The following is a 20,522-nucleotide window of genomic DNA, read 5'->3' as shown; positions in this document are numbered from 1 at the left end:
TAGCGACTGTGGCCAGCTCTGCTTGGCCCAGCTGAACAAGGGAGGGCTCTGACATTCATGCTGTTTCTCGTGCAGACACTGCCCTTCCGTCCAGAAGAGATGATCAAAACTTGCACAGCGCTGCCCAGCCTGTATGCATATCAGAGTGTTCATCGCTATGCAGGCAGCCTTTAAAAACATGGCCCATAACATTGAAGAGAGTGGTGCTAATGATTAACGTGTCAGCTGCTTACAGAAAGTTTGGAGACTTGAGCCCACTCAGACGTGCCTCGGAAGAAAGGCAGGGCGATCTACTTCTGAAAAGTCAGCCGTGGAAAACCCAATGGAGCACAGCTCTATTTTGACATACATGAGGTCACCATGAGTTGGAATCAACCTAAAGGCAACTGATACTTTACAGATACTTTTCCTCACCTTAGACATTCCTTCATTTTAAGGTGTTTGTGGGATCACAGCTATACCTACCACTTGGATGGATTTTTTTTTTTTTTTTTTTTTCCTAACAAAGTGAACTTCTGGCATAGCTTTTCTTGTTCATTAGCTAAAGTTAGCTCCAGTGCACACAGCCTTGTTGTCAGGTCCTTGCCATGGTAAACTCGCGTTTAACATGTCGATGGTGAGTCTTGGATCTCAGAGGAGTTATTTTGTGGGCAAGTGGACATGTGCTGCTCTCCTCTGAATGAGTTGAAGGAGGGAAAGGGCACAGGCTCTCTCTCTCTCTCTCTGGTTGTTAGAACTCAGTGAGAAAATTCTGTCTCCCTCAGTGATAGACAGGGAGTCCCAGCCACCCATTCCACCTCCAGCCCATTTCCATCTGGTAATAGATTAGCATTTTCAGAGGGAGGCTTGATGTTGCTAAGTGGCTTCAGGCTCATAGTAAGAAGCTCAAGCCTGAGGTCCACTTTGGCCAGGCTTCGCCTCCTCTGCCGTGCTGCTCTTTCTAAGGTACAGCATGATCAGAAAGCCTGGTTTCTGTACGTCGCTGTCACTGGAAAAAGAGAATTGACTCTTTTTAAAAAATATTTTATTGTGTTTTAGGTGAAAGTTTATACAACAATTAGGTTCCCATTGAACACCTTTTATAGAAATTGTTCTGTGGCACTGGTTACACTTTTCACAGCGTGCCAGCATTCTCATCATTTCTGTTCTGTTTATTCTGTTTCCCTTGGTCTAGCTTCCCTGCCCCTCCTTGACTTCTCATCTTTGCTTTTGGGTAAATGTTGACCATTTGGCCTCATATAGTTGTTTGTTTAAGGGGGCACCTTGCTTACGGGTGATAATGTTTATTTTGTAAGCCAATCTGTTATTTGGCTGAAAGGTGACCTCTTAGAGTGACTTCAGTTCAAAGTTCATAGGGTATCTTAGGGTGATAGTCTCAGGGGTTCCTCTAGTCTCTATCAGTCCAATAGATCTCACTTTTTTAGGAATTTGTATTTTATTCTACATTTTTCTTCCATTCTATCTGGCACCTTCTATCGTGTCCATGGTCAGAATGGTCAGTAGTGGTAGCCAGACAGAGAATGGACACTTGTTTAAATAAGTTCAGGTGCATAAATATTAAACCAAAAAAAAAAAAAAACAAACCCAGGGCCATCGAGTCAATTCTGACTCATAGCGACCCTATAGGACAGAGTGAAACTGCCCCACAGAGTTTCCAAGGAGCGCCTGGCAGATTCGAACTGCCGACCCTTTGGTTAGCAGCCGTAGCACTTAACCACTACGCCACCAGGGTTTCCCATAAATATTAGTTACCTTTATTTTTATATCACGGTATGAAAATAAGTTAAGGGCAGAATAAGAGGGATTCTTCCCTTTTGAAAAGAAAAGTTTTACCTGAATGTAACTCTGCTTATGAATGCCTTCATGGTGGCCTGATAGTGACTGGTGGATATGTCCCAGGGACTTGAAGAACTACCCACCTCCAGTTTAGACTCCTCAAGAAGACAAATGACTGGTGTCTTAGTCAAGGGGAAAGACTTGGGAAGTCAGTTGCGATTTTACTCAGCTTGAGAACTTGGTCGAAGCTGCCACTTGTCCTAAACAAAGCTGCAATGAAGATGAAAGAAGACCTATAATAGAACAGAAGGTCAGTCACCACAAAGTGGAAGGGAAGAAGGCCAGTTATGACCCTTGCTCTCTTTCTGTTTCACTAAACCATGAGAAGACTGAATTTCCATGTTCCAAAAAAAAAAAAAAGCTCCCTTTAAGCCAAAAAGCCATTCTAGTGATATTGAGAGTGAGAGTTGAAATCCTTGCCTAATTTCAGATAAAACATAAGCATTTGGCAAATACCAAGATTGTAAAGTTGTGCAAGCAAAAGAATCACTTTGAAATTTGAAGCATAGCCCCAGATGTTTGGGAGTATTTCCATTCGGCTGTTCCTCGTAGCGTGACTGGTTGCATACCTCCCAGACACTAAAACCCCATCCGCGAGTGTTGGCTCTTCGCTAGTTTACTGCTCATGCCTGCTGTAGGAGGAAGGAATGCCACTAAGCTCCAGTTAATTACGAGAGAATGGTGTAAGAGGAAGCAAGTCGGGACTGCTCTCAAAACACTCGTTTATCAAAGTGATTGAATTGCAGCACATTTGAACTCTAAATTTTGGGATTTAGGGGATAGATGATATCAGAGAAGTGTGGTTTGCTGGTGTGGAGAGCCTTTGTCCAAAGTCAGGGCGAACATAGCCAGATTCTAATGGCAATCATAGGAGTGTCAGCATTCAGGTGGCAGTGTTTGTTTCTGTAGCTTGGTTGGTGAGAATGGGGACTTCGTGAAGCCAGAATGGTTCTTTGGATTCTGCTCTGGCCAGAAGCTGGTCCAGCGCAGGCTAGCTGTTAGCAACAGGCACAGGTGCTGACCCTTCTGGGGGTTAACATCCAGATCTAAAGGCAAAGTAGAAAGGATAAGCCCCAATTAGCCCTGGCCTGAGGCCACTCCTCCACTCAAAGGCAGAGGTTGGCTTTGAAGAGAAAGAGGGACGCACTTCAGGAACCAAACCCAACTGGAACTGCTTGCCTCCTGAAGATAGAGCCAAGAACATTAAATATGCAATGAAACTTTACTTCGAAAACTCTCTGAGACATCCTTATTTAAAGCCTCTGTTCCAGAACAGATCAAAAGCACTCACCTGCCTAGGATTAAAGAGAGGAAAGTGAATTAAATATTCACGTCCCAGGGCAGGGCCTGCGCCTGCTGCGTGCATCTTGTCTGGTGCAGAAGGCTTTAGGAACAGTGATTACCTGTAGGGATCTACAGCAGAGTAACTTGCCATCTTTGCCGTTGGTTTTCTCCAGTACTTTCTCCTTGGTTGTCACTCTATAAATGTTAGCTAGTGACAGGAGAACAATTTTCCAGGACCAAGGGTTAAGCTTGTTACCTTATTTGTGCTGAGAGGGAATTGGTCCCTAGAGCATTTTGATAGAAACTCTGCATTTATTTCCGCCTTCTTGTGAACTAGTGAAGGGCAATTGGCTAGAAAGAGGCAAGTGGTCCTCAGCTGTGTCTTGCCTGTAGGCTCAGTGGAGAAATCACAGAAAACCCCAGCATTTTTCCTTTAAATGTCCTGGGTGGAGCAGTTGGACTTAGAAGCCCTTTGCCTTTCTCACTCTTGCAGCTTCGCTGGGGTAGTGACTAGCCAAGGGAAATACAAGTTAGCCAGAATCAGTGTTTCCCATGCCCAAGGTACAGTTTTAGTGCCCAAAGGAAAGCGAGTCCACACGACAGAAAATAACTTCATGGGGTTTGTTCCAAAGCAGAACGTTCCCCCCGCACCGGCTGATCCTCCCTTATCATCTCTGCTGTTTTTAAATATTAGCTTTATCTCCCCACCCTCCCTCTCTCCAGTTTTTTAAAATATGCTAACTTGCAGAATGTCTGGCCAGAGCCAGATGCTGTGGGCAGGTGCAGGCCTGGCTCCCTCTCCAGGCTCTGCCTGCATTCTGGGTGGGGCCATTTCTGGCAATGTCCCTCCTCCCCTTGGCCCAAACTAGAGTCTTTTCCACCCAGAGAAAGACTCTTCTGCCCCTTGGAAAGGAGAGGGCCATTATTCACATCAGTCCGTTTTTCCTACATTTCGGACTTAGAAATCTCCTCTGTTGTTGTATTTGGGATTCCTCCTGGCAGGAGGGAGATGAAGGAGAGCTGATAGAAGCAGAGAGGACTAGAGTGGGTGATGGCGGGGTGAAGGGCCCAATGTAAGCAGCTTCCATTCCCAATGTAAGCAACTTTCCTTTGAAATCTTCAGGGAGCTTCTTTTCTGCCTTGAGCCAAGGAAGTGGCCTTTCATGGTCCCTTTCCTTGGGTCTGGGATGGGGAAAATATTTTTGTGCTAACTTGAATTTTTCTTGGCCAGCCACCTCCTAGCCAAGCTGTGAGGAGGAGAAAGGGAGAACCCTGGCCACCAACCTAGGGTTTCAAGGCAGGCTCCGAAGGCTAAAGACAGCCTCTGCACCCCAAACAATGAAATAAATAGCCACTGGGTTGCGTGATTTACAAATGACTTGTCCTGCAGTATCTGATTGGCTGTGGCCACAACTGGACCATCTGTCAGTTCTTAAAGATCTAAGGAGCAGCTCCTTCAATCCTCTGCCCATCCCTGCCTGTTAGCTCCACCTCTCGTTGCCTCCTTACCCTTAATTCCATCTTTGTTACGCTGTTTCTTCTGCATCCATTCCACTCCCCACCTGACCTGGAAGGAGCCCCGGTGGAGCAATGGCTAAGCATTCAGTTGCTAAACAAAAGGTCAGTGATTCAAACCCACCAGCCTCTCCATGGGAGAAAAGACCTGGCAACCTGTTCCCATAAAGATTACATCTTGGAAACTCTGTGGGGCAGCTCTGCTCTGTCCCATAGGGTTGTTATGAGCCAGAACTGAGTCAACAGCGTACCACAACGACAGTAACAATTCTACCTGGAAAACGTCTACTCCTCTTTCAAAACCTGGAATGTCACTTCTTCTTGAAGCCACCTTTGACCCCTCCAGCTATATAGCTGTTATCTGTCCCTTCTGTTTCACCCTTCACTATGATTATGTCTCCATAAAGACACTGGTCATGTTCCATTGTCTATCGTACATGGCTTTTTTGTGATGATTAGGGCAGTGGTGATTCTGTGATAGAAATCTCACGTTCCATACGGGAGACCTGTGTTTGATTCCCGGCCAGTGCGCCTCAAACTCAGCCACTACCTATCTGTCGGTGGAGGCCTACATGTTGCTGTGATACCAAATAGGTTTCAGTGGATCTTCCAGACTAGGAAGAAAGGCTTGGTGATATACTTCTGAAAATCAGCCAGTGAAAACCCTACGGAGCTCAACGGTTCCATCTAGGGTCACCACAAGTCAGGGGGCCAACTCGACAGCAGCTAAGAACAGCAACAGAATGTATGTAACTGTGAGCTCCCCAAAGCATAGCAGGCACTCGTTTAATGTTTGTGGAATGAAGGTGACTGTTCTCTCAGCCCCGCTTTGGTGATCAGTATCAGTTTTGCACTCTTCCCTGCTCCAGTCATTATCAGTAATTCAATTTTGGAGGGTTGGTTCTGGGTGGTGGAGGTGCCACATGAGAACCAAGGTGAGAGGTTTCTTTCCTATTCTCTGGGTAAGTGTGCAGAGAACAGGAAAGAAGAGGAAGCTAGGGGCTCTCACTCTCCTAAGCCCATCTGGGGCAGCACACGAAATACCGATTTTAACCGCAATGATCACAAAAGCTTCTTTCCTATTAGCAGAACAACCTCAGGTCCAGTACCATATTACTCACATCCTGGGCAGTGAGTCACAGCTTCCTCTTTGCATTTTCTAATCCAAGGTCAGTTACACCCTTTCTATGCTAAAAGGGAAGTTATTTTACCTGTCTGAGCTACAGTTGTTATCCAGAAAGCAGCTGAGGTCTATCCCATGCTAATTAGAATGTTTAAACTCTCTGCTTGCTAGGTTACCAAAATTGGTTATGGATTCTGGAGCATTGATACACAATATGCAGAACTATTGTTATTATAAAATTATTGATGTCCCTCTCTGACTTAGTTACCTAGTGTTGCTATAACAGAAATATCACAAGTAGATGGCTTCAACAAACAGAAGTTTATTCTCTCACAGTCTAGTAGGCTAGAAGCCCAAATTCAGGGTGTCAGCTCCAGGGGAAGGCTTTCTCCCTCTGTTGGCTCTGGAGGGAGGTCTTTGTCATCAATCTTCTCCTGGACTAGGAGCTTCTCAGTGCAGGGACCCCAGATTCAAAGGCTGTGCTCTGCCCCTGGCACTACTTTCTTGGTGGTATGAGATCCCCTTGTCTCTCTGCTCACTTCTCTGTTTTATATATCAAAAGAGATTGACTTAAAACAAAACCTCATCTTGTAGCTTGAGTCCTGCCTCATTAACATAACTACCACTAATCCCACCTCATTAACATCATAGAGGTATGATTTACAACACATAGGAAAATCACATCAGGTGGCAGAATGGTGTACAGTCACACGATACCGCAAATCATGGCCTAGCCAAGTTGATACATATTTTTGGGGGACACAATTCAATCCATAACTCTCCTGTAAGATGTCAACCCATAGGTAAATGGGGTGGTCAAAGCAACAGGTGAATAAGCAGTGTCATGCAAATCAACTTATTTCTGGAAGAAAATAAAACTCTCCAGCCATGGTGCTTTATAAGAGTATATTAGAAAGGCAGAGTGGCATAATGGAATACTCACTCAATTTGGTGGCAGACCTGGGTTCAAATCCCTATCTTACTACTTGTTGTCTGTGTGACCTTATACAATTTATTTAACCTCTCTGAACAACAAATGCTTTTATCTGTAAAATGAGGATAGTATTGCCTACCTTTCAGCAGCATTTTAAAATGTGTATTAGGATATGTGTAAAGCATCTAAAGATTGCCCCACAGGAGCTCAAAAATGGTTGCTATTAGTGGTAAATTTTAGTATTGTAAGTAATGATAACTGAAACCTGTTAACCTGTTGCCATCGAGTCGATTTCGACTCATCACGATCCTACAGGACAGAGTAGAACTGCCCCATAAAATTTCCAAGGAGCGTCTGGTGGATTCAAACCGCCTGCCTTTTGGTTAGCACCCATAGCTCTCAATCACTACTCCACCAGGGTTTCCAGTGATAACTGGTAAGTATTGATATAAGTATTAGCATTCATGAAAGAGGAAATCATAGACACACAAGATGCCAAGATGTGTGAATGCATCTCTTAAACGCTTCTTCATCGTTCTTCTCAGTCTTTGAGGTATACGGCCAGTAATAGAACTCAGCCCCTCCATCTTAGGATTCACTTTTTATTAGAATGCTCTCATCAAAACCCCGTTCCTTTACTATCTTGCCACTTAATTTAGTAAATTGGTAGAGTAAGTGTGGCATGTAAATTGCCTTTGTCACTCCAGAACATCACCCATTGCCAAAGACGGCATGGATTCGAAGCATTTGAAGTGGAAATTAGTTGAGTCAGGGCATACGGTTGGCTAATTTTGATGATCTGCTTATGGTATTTTAAAAATGAGATTGTGCTTTGTTTCCCTTTTGAACAGGGAGAAAAGTGCTGTTGGTAGTGTTTTTATGAAAATTGAAATCTAATAAACAGTCTTCAGTGACCGGGATCACCCGAGATCAGACCGGTCAATAGCAGGATTGACTTTTACCAAGCCAATTTAGGAGCCTTGTCAAGACAGAAACCCTAATAAACAACAAAGAAACCAAACCTGTTGTTGCCAGGTTGATCCTGACTCATGGTGACCACATGTGTTTCAGAGTAGAACGGCTCCATCGGGTTTGCTTGGGCTGTAATCTTTATGGAAGCATATTGCCAGACCTTTTTTCCATGGTATCTCTGGGTGAGTTTGAACCATAGTTGAGAGCAAACGGTTTGCACCATGCAGGGATCACACTGTCAGAAAAGATCTGGTGAATATGAATAAGTGTCTACAAAGTCCTTGTTCCCTGTCACGCAGCTCCAGGTAAGATAGATTTCTGGAGGGGGGAGGATCTAATTCAACTAACATGTCTTCTGTAAGAGATGGGTAAGTAAGGGATTGGTCACATGTGGACATCAAAGATTTGGCCATCGTCTGGGGTCTTAAATGCTAACAAGCGGCCATCTAAGATGCATCAATTGGTCTCAGCTCACCTGGATCAAAGGAGAATGAAGAACACCAAGGTCACACAATAACTATGAGCCCAAGAGACAGAAAGGGCCACATGAACCAGAGACTTACATCATCCTGAGACCAGAAGAACTAGATGGTGCCTGGCCGCAACCGATGACTGCCCTGACAGGGAGCACAACAGAGAACCCCTGAGGGAGCAGGAGAACAGTGGGATACAGACCCCAAATTCTCATAAAAAGACCAGACTTAATGGTCTGACTGAGACTAGAGGAATCCCGGCGGTCATGGTCCCCAAACCTTCTGTTGGCCCAGGACAGGAACCATTCCCGAAGACAACTCATCAGACATGGAAGGGACTGGACAATGAGTTGGAGAAAGATGCTGACGAAGAGTGAGCTACTTGTATCAGGTGGACTCTTGAGACTGTACTGGCATCTCCTGTCTGGAGGGGAGATGGGAGGGTAGAGAGGGTTAGAAACTGGCAAAATTGTCAGGAAAGGAGAGACTGGAAGGAAGGAGCAGGCTGACTCATTAGGGGGAGAATAAGTGGGAGTATGGAATAAGGTGTATATGAGCTTACATGTGACAGACTGACTTGATTTGTAAACTTTCACTTAAAGCACAATAAAAATTAAAAAAAAAAAAAAGATTTGGCCATGAAAATCCCAAAGTTCTGGCCAATTCGATGGATGACCACTGCTCATCCAAAGTCCTGGTGTGGTCAGAACCTCAGAACTCAGCATGAAGTGGTGAGGGGCTATTTTCTGGCAAATTTTCTAGCTGTGAAGATTATCAATTCTGGTTATTCAGCACCAAGACAAATACCACATTTCAAGAAGTGGATGACTTTTTTTTAAAATCACCTTGACAACTGAGAAAGTACAGCAGGGAAAGGGAAAGGGTAAGAGAGAGGAAGGAGGAGGGAGAGAGAGTGTAGGAGAAGGAAAGAGAAGGGTTGAGGGGAGGATGAAAGAGAGAGACAGAGACAGGGAGAAAAGAGAAAAGCAGAGACATAGACAGATGAAATACCTGGCATGGCTTCTAAGAGCCTGAAATCCCCAAATAATCCCCACTCCTTCTCCCTTCCTAGCTGAACTTTCTGTACTTCGCATTTTCTGTTGAAGTCATAAATCCGGATCCTGCTCTGTAAACCCACCAGATCTGAGAGCAGCCAGGCCAAGGTAAAGCCAAACCTGCAGAAATGCATGCACCATGACCACCTTGGCGGTGGAAAGGTATGGCAGAAACCCAGAATGTTGACCTAAGACATCTAAGCTCTACTAGCCTTAGAGTTGAGCTTAAATAAGCCGATAAAATTGTCAGTCTTAAGGAAGCTTGGATTTCTAAATAAGGCTATAAATAATTTCACAAATGGGGCCTGTGCTGTATAATAGTGTGTGCTGATTTTCGAGAGCTACTGCAAGAATAAATTTGCTGAATGAATAAATCTGCTGTAGCTGCCAGTTGAATGTGAAAGGACGGTCCGATGCAGAAATAACCTTTTAAAAAGAATGCATTAACTGAGCACAAAGGGTACCCACATAAGTGATTTCTAATTCATTAAGGGATAGACTATCAGCTCATTCTTTTGTTTTTCCCGCAGTTCAGAATTGAAATGAGGACCTTTCTCCAACTGGGAAACTAGGCTTCTACTGTCAGTGTGTCCCCCACATTAGGATACAAGTAGACAGCTTTATTGCCATCAATTAAAATTCCACGTACAAATCTTGTAATGTTAAGATGAGGCTAAGAGGTAGCTTTTCACTGGCTGGATTGGAATTTAATGAGAGGAGGCAGACGTCATAAAAAAAGATAAATATGGGATGTGGGCACGGTTGTTAAGCTGTGTTGCAGAGGGATTTTCTTGCACAACGTCAGTGTCTTTATCATTTTACCCCCGAGGTGTTTCATTAAAATGTTATAGCAGAGACAGGAGGGAACTTGCAGATATTTTGTGGCTTCTGCTTCTGACTTCCCTACTAGTTTTGCTCAGGCTTCCGGCATGTACCCCAAAGAGAGGCATCCGGCTTCCATTGACAATGCAATGGATGGAAAGGGGACGTGTGCACTTCTGAAGTGGGAAGAAGGGGCCAGAGGGCCATTGGGATCCTCTGGCTCATCAAGTCTGGGTGTCGTCAGATGTTTAGCAAGGGTTGGCACAGGGGCAGGTGTCTGCCGAGTGGGTGACACAGAGAAAGACAGAATGAAGAAGAAACCTGTGTGATTCTGGCTGTAGGCTTTGCACTTTCTCCATGAATGGGGAATTGTTTGAGTGAAAAAAAAAAAAGAACATTCATGCATACATGTACACACACGCATACGGACACACACACAGACTATACATACTATCCCAAAGAATGCTGCATGAGATTTAAAAAAATAAACAACCCAAGTGCATTTTCTTCTAGTCTTTTGTAGTGTGTCCTCCCTCTCTTTCTCTCTCTCTTTCCAAGAAGAATAGCCCTGGTGGTGGTGGGCGGAGAGCGAACTTAAAGCTCCCCCAGGGTATCAGTCCAAAACGTGAAGTGAATCTACTTCTGTTGCCCAGGGTTGGTGGCCTCATGGAGAGCATGTGAGGTTTACTTTTATATCTAGCTGTGTGCCCTTCAGGCAGCTCCCTGAAACCATCAACTCTGTGGAAATGAGGATCATGGCAATGCCTGCCCTCCCTCCCTCTCTTCCTCCTCCAAGGGGTTGTAAAGTTCAAAAGATAGAGTGGGCATGAAGACTTCTTTCTAATCTGTTAAGATATTTTATGGAGGTTAATAATATCTCAGAGAGCTAGTTTTTTAGACTTTTTTTTTTTTAGTTTATATCCTGTCTTTTTAAAATGGTTTTTAGTACGTTCACAAAGTTGTGCAACCATCACCACAATCTAATTCCAGAAGGTTTTCATAACCACCAAAAGGAATCCTGTACCCAACGCAGTCACTCCCTGCCCCCCTCTCCCCCAAGCTCTTGGCAACAACAAATCTCCTTTCCGTCTCTGGGAATTTGCCGGTTCTGGACCTTTCACAGAAATGGAAACATATAATATTTGGCTTTTTGTGACTGACTTCACTCAGCATAATGTTTTCAAGGTTCACCCGTGTCATAGCATGCACCAGCACTTCATTCCTTTTCATGACTGAGTAATATTCCACTGTATGGATATACTGCGTTTTGTTTATCAGTTCATCCATTGATTGACATTTGGGTTGTTTCAGCTTTTTGACAACTATGAATAGTGCTACTATGAATATTCATATGTAAGTTTTTGTGTGAACATATATTTGTGTAGATCTTGGATATTATATACCTCAGAGTGGAACGGCGGGGTCATATGGTAACTCTGATTTTAACCTTTTGAGGAACTGCCAGTCTAGTTCCAAACTGGCTGCACCATTTTACATTCCCACCAGAAGTGTAGGAGGGTTCCAATTTCTGTACATCCTTACCAACGTTTGTTGTCATCTGTCTTTACGGTTATAGCTACCCTAGTGGATGTGAAGTGGTATCTCATTGTGGTTTTGATTAATCTTTTAGATTTTAAAATAATCATGAAAGGTACAGTCACCACCCACCTTGGGAAGGAAAACCAAGTTCACAACCTATCAACTGTATTTGTAAAGTACTAAGAAGTTCTTTGAAGATAGTATATCAGCAGGACCAAGCTGATCCTTTGTGTCTGCAATCCTTTGCTCAGAAGCTGTCAATACTTTCCAGTAGTAAAAAAAAAAAAAAAAAGTAAATGAAAACTAGCGTCACTCTGTAAACACTGAGTGACGCTGACGAGAGGGTGAATGTATGGATGCAAAAAGCGACCATAAATCTGCTTCTGATTTCAAGGAGCAGCATTTTTCTCCCCTCCCAATGCAACCTGCATGACTACAAGTGTGAATGTTTGAGTGTGTGTGTTAACATATCATCTCCTGGAAGGAACAGTTTAGGTGTTGTTTCCCCAAACCCTCTCCTCTTCCCATTTCTAATTGGTAATGACTAAAACAGAAAAAGGCAATCAGAAGATTCTGGCAAGGAAAAGTCTATTCTGGGACAGGCCTTTGGCTTGTGTAAGAAACATTTTTTAAATGTGTGTGTGGTTTTGTGTCTTGTTTTTCCTAGAGGCTAGAAGGGAGGATGTAATGGCTCTTGCTGGGTCCTAGAGGTCAGTGTGGGGTTCCTTGGTCAGATTTCTTTTGTGGTGCTTGGAAACAAATTCACTAGTCTTTAATTTTCTCTAAAAATCAATACTTCACTCCAACCCTCCCGCTGGACTTGTTGGAGTCAGAGTGGGTCATTTTACATAGAGCAGGGAAAGAAAGCATTAAATCTCAGTATGAAAGTGGAGTTTTAGATACTGCCTACTCCATTTATGTTCTTGGTTTCCCCTTACCCCTATCCCCATTGATTGACCTGCCATTACAACATCCCTCAAAGTGATTGGCCCCTGTCTGCTTGGGTCCCAGACAGCTACACAGAACTCACCACCTCCTGAGGCAGCTGCCCAGTAACATTCACCCAGTGATCTGGGTTCCAACCTGTGGGTCACTCAGCACATGTTTGTCCCAATCTTTTACATGGTGGCCCTTTAATTAAAGTATTAAAAAGCAGCCATTACCGCATCCCTACTAATCTCCTGGTTGCCAGGCCAGGTGTCCCATCTGCTCCTCCTAGCACCCACTCTGAATATCTTACATACTATGCCAGGCCTAGAGCACTTTGTAGGGACTGCAGGTTCCTACTGCTTTCTCTCCTAATTACTGCTGTACACTGATAACAATGATTTAAGATGCACCTCCTACCCCTTCATTCCTTTCTCTCCTGGTAAAAAGCTAGTAGAGGGTTAAAAGAGTCATGGTGTCTAATTATAAATAATAGTCTTTATACCTTATTTTTCACAATATTTTTATTGTGAACGTATTATATATATAAAGGAGTCCTAGTGGCATAGTGGTTAAGAGCTCAGCTACTAACCAAAAAGTCAGTGGTTCAAATCTACTAACTGCCCCTTGGAAAGCCGGTGGGCAGTTCTACTCTGTCCTATAGGGTTGCTATCAGTCAGAATCGACTCAACAGCAACGGGTTTGGTTTGGTTTTTTTTTTTTTTTTTAATTATATATAAAAAGTTTATACAATGTGTTTAAGCAATAATAATAAAACAATAACCAGCGTATCTACTATGCAGCGTCAAAACATCAGGATCACAAGATGGTGGACTAGTCAGACGCACCATACCATCCCTCTGTAGCAAAGACTCAAGAAACCAAGTAAAACAGGTGCAGATAACAATCTCGGAGCCCTGAACACCAAAAAGGAAGAATAAAGAATTGAATTGAACCCCGACTGGAAAAAAAAAACTGAACAAAGGCCGTGTAAGAGGAGCGAAACTGAGCAGAGGGGCCCTGTCAGCCGTCCCAGCTCAACGTGGCCATCTTGAGACAAAGCCAGCAGCGACCCCGGGTGAGGAGCACAGAAAGGCAACTTCATGGCATGCCCTTAAGAGACAGAGAAACCATATACATACAGCCAGAAAGAAGCAAGCTGAGTGAATCATGATCCAGATCTAATGAAGGAAAACACAGAAAGGAGAGTGAGAATTCCAGGGATCCTGATATCCAGAGAGCAGGGAGGGAGCCAGGATCCAGAGTCAGGTATCTAACAATGGCAGTCACTGACTTCCAGGGTAGATGATGAGTACAAGGTTGGCATGTTATCAGGAGGGACCTGTTCCTGGAGAAGGACATCATGCTGGTAAAGTAAAGGGTCAGTGAAAGAGAGGAAGACCCTCAGTGAGATGGTTTGACACAGTAGCTGCAACAGTGGGCTCAAACATAGCAACGACCGTGAAGATGACACAGGACCAGGCAGTGTTTTGTTCTGTTGTGCATAGGGTCACTCTGAGTTGGAACCAACTCAATGGCACCTAACAAGAGTGCTCAATATTTTATAGTTAGAATCATTGTGTTTTTTCATGACTTGCTTCTTTCACCCAGAATCATCCATGTTGACCCATGTAGATGTCATTCATTCATTTTTTTCTACTCTGTAGTAGTATCCCACGATTTGAGCATATCACACATGCTCCAGTTTGTAATAGGTAGACATTTTGGTTGCTTCTGTTTTGTGCGTGTGTGTGTTTCGATGCACACAGAAAACAGTAATTTTACCATAAAGAATGCGAGGGTATATTCTTTGGACTTGAATAGCTGGGTCATAAAGTACCCATTTATACTCCCACCAGCAGCAAATGAGGGAAACTTTTCTATACCCTTGCCAACATTTGCAGTTGTCAGACTTTGTCATTTTTGCCAATCTGGTGAGTGTGAAGTGGCATCTCATTGTGGTTTAATTTGGAGTGGCCCGATTAACAATGTTATTGAGTATCTTTTCTTGTGTTTATGGATCATTGTGTTTATCTTTGGTATTATGCCTGTTTGAGTTCCTCCTCTTTTTCTTGAAGGGAGAGAGTACTTATCTAGCAATTACTCTATCCCCACTGTTCTAAGTTGTTGGTTGCCTTCGAGTCTGTTCTAACCCATAGAGACTCTATGGGACAGCATAGAACTTCCCCAGAGGGTTTTCTAGACTGTGATCTTTAGTAGCTTTGGACATATTATAATAATCCAATAAAGTAGATTTTATTATGATGATGCCGGTCTTATAGGTAAGGAAACTTAGGCGCAGATGAAGCAACTTGCTCAGGATCCCACAGCCCGAAAGGGCAGAGCAGGGATTAACACCTGGGCAGTCTGCTTCCTGGGCATACACTCTTAACCACTGCACAAGCTTACCTCGGAGTTGTTTATATGTCCTGGATGCCGATACCTTGATTCTGATATGTGTTGTAAAGATCTTCTACCAGTTTCTAGATTTTCCTTTTCCTTTCTTTTTAGTACTTTTTGATGAATAAAACTTTTTAATTTTAATATGATTGAACTGAACAATTTTTCTTTTACGGTGAGTGCTATGTGTCTTTTGTTTCCAAAACCAGTTCTTACCCTGAAGCTTGATATGAGCTTGTAAAAGTTTTATAGTTTTGCTTTTCACATTTACTCCTTTAAAAATAATCTTGTATATAGTGCGATATAGGGGATTGTGTACTTCCATATAGAAAACCCAAATTTGCCAATATCAAATATCATTTATTAACTAGTCTAGAGCCTTTCCCTACCGATCTGCAGCGCCCACTCTCATCAGTCAAGTTTTAGCTATGTATGGTTTTGTTTTGGGATTCTCTGTTCAGTTGTTGGTCTATTTGTCTATTCCTGATTCAACTATAGTTTTGTAATTACCATAACTTATTGTAAAGCCTTCACATCTAGTAGGACAAGGCCCTTTGCTCTTCCGAATAAATTTTTTATCAGTTTATCAAGTACTTCAAAATCCTGTTGCGATTTACATTGGAAATGAATTTCAACTATACATCAATTTGGGAGAAAATTAACAGCTTTTCTAAGTGTTCCTACTCAAGAACATAATATTTCTTTCAATTTATTTAGGCCATCTTTAATATCTTTCAGTAAACTTGCATAATATTCTCTATAAAGGGAATACACAGTTTTTAAAAATTTATTCCTAGTGCCATTTACAGTAGCAACAAAATAGAAAGTATCTTTTTAAAAATTATACATTCTGTTTGTTGATGGTGTAGAGAAAAGCAGTTGACTTTTGTATATTGGTTTTTCTGTACAGTAAGTAACCTTACTAAATTATTATTAATGGCAATCATTCATAAATGAAGTATTTTGAGTTTTTACATAGACAATCATATCATCTGCAAATAATTATAGTTTTGTTTCTTCCTTTGCAATCGGTCTACCTTTCCTTCCCCTCTCCCTCCCTTCTTTCCTTCCTTCCTTCTTTCATTTTGTCTAACTGCATCTCTAATACAATATCAAATAGGAGTGATGATAAAAGACGTCCTTGCCTTATTCCTGATCTTTAAGGTGATGTGCTCAAGATTTCTCTAGTAATGATGATATTTCTGTAGGTGTTTTGTTAATATTCCTTATTGGGTTAAGGAAATTCTATTTTGTTTCAGTCTAAGAGGTTATTTCTAGATTACAGATCAGTTTTGAATTTTATCAAATATTTTTAACTTTTACAATGATACAGTTTTTCTCTTTCAATCTGCCATGTGACAAATGACATTAATTTTTCTGGTATTAAAGTTACCTTCCATTCCTTAAATACCCAAATTAGACGTGATGTATCATCTCTGTTTGCACCTTGGCTGAGTCAGTTGGCCAGTGTTTTGTTTTGGAGACTGGATCATGGTGGTGGTAGTTGTTAGGTCCCGTGGAGTCAGCTCCGACTCATAGGGACCCTGTGCACAACAGAATGAAACACTGCCCTGTCTTGTGCCATCCTCACAATTGTTGTTATGCTTGAGCCCATTGTTGCAGCCACTGTGTCAATCTGTCTCATTGAGGGTCTTCTTTTTTTTCGCTAACCCTCTATTTTACCAAGCATGATGTCCTTCTCCAGAGACGGATCCCTCCTGACAACATGTCCAAAGTATGTGAGATATAGTCTTACCATCCTTACTTCTAAGGAGCATTCTGGCTGTACTTCTTCCAAGACAGATTTGTTCGTTCTTTTGGCAGTCCACAGTATATTCAATATTCTTCTCTAACACTACAATTCGAGGGCGTCAATTCTTCTTCAGCCTTCTTTATTCATCATCCAGTTTTCACATGCATAGTGGTGCACCAGGTGTATTTCTCATCCGTGCTGACACTGAGGGCGTAGCCCTTTAGGCCACAGTTTTACTAGGGATCTCCTAGTAGACTCCCCATCACGAATGGCCTATGCCAACATCAAAATGTGCTCCAGAGCCCCACGGTTCAGCAGAAGCCTCCCAGTAAAAGTTGGCTTTGGCGCCCCCTTCCCAGGGCTTCTGCTTCACTTTTGACTTTTGCGTAATCCTTCCTTTCATGTCTGCTCAGAAATATATTTCTTTCACTTGTTATGATGGATACTCTCACATATACGCGGTAGTGGAGAGTCTAGTGTAATGAGCCACCAACATACCTAGCATCCAGCACTAACAGTTACCACCATTTTGCCAATCTTATTTCATGTCTCCCTTTACTTTTTTGTTGTTGGAATGTTTTAAAGCAAATCCCAGATGTCATATTTTACCTGTAAATATTGCAGTATGTATCTCCAACAGGTAGTCTTTAAAAAAAACTGCAATATCATGATCACACCTGTCAGTAATTCCTTAATATCATCTAATACCTGTCTATGAACATATTTCCCTGGCAGTCTCTAAAATATTTTTTTCCAGTTGTTTTCTTTGAATCCAGATTAAAATAAGGTCTACACATGGCATTTGATCATATTTTTTATTTTTCCTTTAATCTCTAACAGTTCCCACTGCCCTATTTTTCCCCATGCTATTTATTAGTTGAAAACCCAGTTGCTATGATTTCCACTCATAGCGATCTCATGCTTATCAGAGTAGAACTGTGCTCGATAGGGTTTTTAAAGATTTTTTAATAATATTTGATTGTGTTTTAGGTGAAAGTTTACACAGCAAATTAGGTTCCCGTTTAACAATTTTTATACAGATTATTCCGTGACATTGGTTACAGTTTTCACAGTGTGTCAGCATTCTCATTATTTCCTTTCTGTGTGTTCTGTTTCCATTGATCTAGCTTTTCTTCCCCTCCTTGCCTTCTCATCTTTGCTTTTGGATAAATGTTGACTATTTGATCTCATATAGTTGATTGTTTAAGGGAGCACGTTATTCATGGGTGATATTGTTTATTTTATAAGCCAAACTATTATTTGGTTGAAAGGTGACCTCTGGGAGTGGCTTCAGTTCCAAGTTCAAAGAGTATCTTAGGGTGATAGTCTCAAGGGTTCCTCTAGTCTCTATCGGTCCAGTAGGACTGGCCTTTTTAGAATTTGCATTTTGTTCTACACTTTTCTCCCATTCTATCCAGGACTATTTTGTCCCCGGTCAGAATGGTCAGTAGTGGTGGCTGGATGGTCTGCAGTGGTAGTCAGGCACCATCTAGTTCTTCTGGTCTGAGGTAAGAGGAGGCCATGGTTCCTGTGGACTAGTTTCTTCTTTGAATCTTTGATTTCCTTTTGCTCCAGGTGAGGAGAGATCAGTAGTTGTATCTTAGATGGCTGCTCACAAGCTTTTAAGACCCCAGATGCTACTCACCAAACTAAGACGTAGAACACTGTCTTTAAGAACTATGTTATGCCAGTTGACTAAGTTGTCCCCCAAGACAATGGTTCCAAGCTTTTTAACCCAGGAAACCAATCTCACAAGTTTTTTGGACATGTCTAGGAAGCCTCCATAACTGTGCTCCCTATGTGCTTTGTTATATGTATGGATCTGTATGCAGCACACACAAACGTGTATATACATATGCCTACAGATATACCTATACATGGATGTGCATTTACTCAAATATAACTTCCTGTACATGTAACCACACAGCTATTTTTTGGTTGTTGTTACTGTTGTTGCAAAATTGCATGTGTTACAGCATTTATCAAAATTACCCCTTCTTCTTGTGTACTTCTTAGTATATTTACCTTCGATAAAAATTTTTAATAATATTTTATTGCATCTTAGGTGAAGGTTGTGCTAACTTCACCCATATTTGGTATTGCATTTCCCATCGCCAAAAATAACAAGTACCTACTGTCTAGAAAGTGATTCCCCCTCACGTTCCCTCCCATCCCTGGTAACCATCAAAGAATGTCACTTTCCATGTGTATATCTATTCTTAACTTTTTATAATAGTGGGACCATACAGTATTTGTCCTTTTGTGATTGACTTATTTCACTCAGCATAATGTCATCAACTCGACGGCACTTGGTTGTTTTTTAATGTCCTCCAGATTCATCCATGTTGTAAGATGTCTCATGGACTCTCCATCATTCTTCACAGTTGCATGGTATTCCGTTGTATTATGTACCACAGTTTGTTTATTCCTTCTTCCGTTGATGGGCACATAGATTGTTTGCATCTTTTTGCTATTGTGAATAATGCTGTAATGAACATAGGTGTGCATATGTCTATTCATGCCACTGCTTTTGTATCTCTTGGTTATGTACCTAGGAGTGGAATTGCTAGATCATAAGGTATTTCTATTTGTAGTTTTTTGAGAAAGTGCCATACAATTTTCCACGGTGGTTGTACCATCTTACAATCCCACCAGCATTGCATAAGAGTACCAATCTCCCCACTACCTCACTAGCATTTTTTGCAGGGGTGAGATGGTATCTCATTTGTAATTTTGATCTGCATCCCTCTAATGGCCAGTGAGAAACCCTGGTGGTGTAGTGATTAAGAGCTATGGCTGCTAACCAAAAGGTCAGCAGTTTGAATCCACCAGGTGCTCCTTGAAAACTGTATGGGGCAGTTCTACTCTGTCCCGTAGTGTCACTATGAGTCGGAATCGACTCGGACAGCAGTGGGTTTTAATGGCCAATGGGTGCCCTGGTTGCACAGTGGTTAAGTGTTAGGCTACTAATCAAAATGTTGGCAGTTTGAATCCACCAGCCACTCCTTGGAAACCCCATGGGCGGTTCTATTCTGTCCTATAGGGTTGCTATGAATCGAAATTGATAGCAATGTTTTGTTTTGTTTTTTTAATGGCCCACGATAGCAAGCATCTTTTCATGTATTTGTTGGCCACCTGAATGTCCTCTTTGATGAAGTGTCTGTTCATGTCCTTTCTCCATGTTTCAATTAGATTGTTTTTCTTTTTTTGTTGAGTTGTCGAAGTTTGCTATATATTTTAGAGATTAGACCCTTAGCAGATATGCTGTTGCCAAAGATTTTTTCCAGTATGTAGTTTCCTTTTTTTACTTTCTTGGTAAAAAGTCTGCAGAGGAGCGTGAGTATTTAATTTTTAGGAGGTCCCAGTTATCTAATTTATCTTCTGTCATTCATATGTTTTTGGTTATGTTTGATAAGCTGTTTTTTTAGGCTGGGTTCTCTAAAGGAGTAAAACCAGTAAAGTGTATAAATATATAAAAATGGAAAACAGCTCACTCGATTGTGGGGGTCGGAATGTCTCAAGTCCTTGGATCAGGATAGAGTCCTTTCCCAATTCACGGAACTGCAGAAGCTGGTGAACCCAAGATGAGCAGGTCAGAGAGCAGGCTTCTGCTCACAGGCCATGGAAGTCAAGGAATCCCCAAGGTTGGCAGGCAAGATTACAAGGTTTCTCCTGATTCACGTGGCTGCAGGGGCTGGTGAACCCAAGATCAGCTGGTCTGGGAGCAGGACTCTTGCTCGCAGGCCATGAAGATCAACAAATCCCAAGAGGGACAGGTATGCTGCTAGCTCAAGTCCCAAGAATCAGAGGTCAGACAAGAGACAGCTGCTGGATCCAGAACAAGCCAACAACCTTGGCAAGGCAAGCAGGAAGGAAGTTGGTGGCGGAA

The 20,522-nt window shown here is 42.3% G+C and overlaps 1 protein-coding gene across 4 annotated transcripts in view; it reads left to right on the top strand.

Moving 5' to 3' along the window:
- Window positions 1–20,522, top strand: part of SH3RF3 (SH3 domain containing ring finger 3) — a 493,237-nt gene that overhangs the window by 233,970 nt on the left and 238,745 nt on the right. The gene's annotated exons all lie outside the window — the stretch shown is intronic.

The sequence above is a fragment of the Elephas maximus genome, chromosome 17 (genome assembly GCF_024166365.1).
Source record: "Elephas maximus indicus isolate mEleMax1 chromosome 17, mEleMax1 primary haplotype, whole genome shotgun sequence".
Lineage (NCBI taxonomy): Eukaryota > Metazoa > Chordata > Mammalia > Proboscidea > Elephantidae > Elephas > Elephas maximus.
This window is presented reverse-complemented; position numbering and strand designations above follow the sequence as displayed.